Source organism: Tamandua tetradactyla, chromosome 2 (genome assembly GCF_023851605.1).
Source record: "Tamandua tetradactyla isolate mTamTet1 chromosome 2, mTamTet1.pri, whole genome shotgun sequence".
NCBI lineage: Eukaryota > Metazoa > Chordata > Mammalia > Pilosa > Myrmecophagidae > Tamandua > Tamandua tetradactyla.
In genome coordinates, this window is record NC_135328.1 from 80,996,047 (window position 1) to 80,996,891 (window position 845).

At 48.3% G+C, this 845-nt stretch overlaps 1 pseudogene; it reads left to right on the forward strand.

Moving 5' to 3' along the window:
* Window positions 1–304: 304 nt before the first annotated feature.
* LOC143660919 (peptidyl-prolyl cis-trans isomerase A pseudogene) lies at window positions 305–612 on the forward strand (annotated as a pseudogene).
* Window positions 613–845: the final 233 nt, after the last annotated feature.

Consider the following 845-nt stretch of genomic DNA (forward strand, 5'->3'; position numbering starts at 1 on the left):
GGAAGTATTCCTGGCAGCATGCAGCTGGGGAGACAGGGCTTCCTGACTTAAACCAGGGTCTGTAAATGGGAACCTCCATAGGGGCTGATGCTGCTCCCCAGCACCACAGTCCCCCACCCACAGCCTTGGTCAGCCCCACCATGTTCTTCCACATTGCCGTCCATGCAAGCCCTTGTGCGGTGTCTCCTTTGAGCTGTTTGCAGAAAAGGTTCCAAAGACAGCAGAAAATGTTCATGCTCCGAGCACTGGGGAGAAAGGATTTGGTTATAAAAGTTCCTGCTTTCACAGAATTATTCCTGTGTTTATGTGCTAAGGTGATGACTTCACACACCATAATGGCACTGATGACAAGTCCATCTACGGGGAGAAGTTTGATGATGAAAACTTCATCCTGAAGCATACGGATCCTGGCATTTTGTCCATGGCCAATGTGGGATCCAACACAAATGGTTCCCAGTTTTTCATCTGCACAGCTAAGGCTGAGTGGGTGGATGGCAAGCCCATGGTCTTTGGCGACGTGAAAGAGGGCGTGGATAGGTGGAAGCCATGGAGCACTTTGGGTCCGGGAATGGCAAGACCAGCAAGAAGATCATCATTGCTGGCTGTGGATAAGCCTAATAAATTTGACTTGTGTTTTCTCTTAACATCAGACCATTCCTTCTGAGAGAGCGTCACTCCCCTGGTCTGCTCTTGGTATCCTGTCAACTTTGTGCTCTCACTGCAGCTCTTTGGGCTCTACGTCATCCTTCCCTTCCAAGTCTAGCCAGATTGCCAAGTTAAGTTTATAATTATGAAATAAAAACAAAAACAAAAGGCCCACCACAGAAAGGAACAAAGCAGAGTGT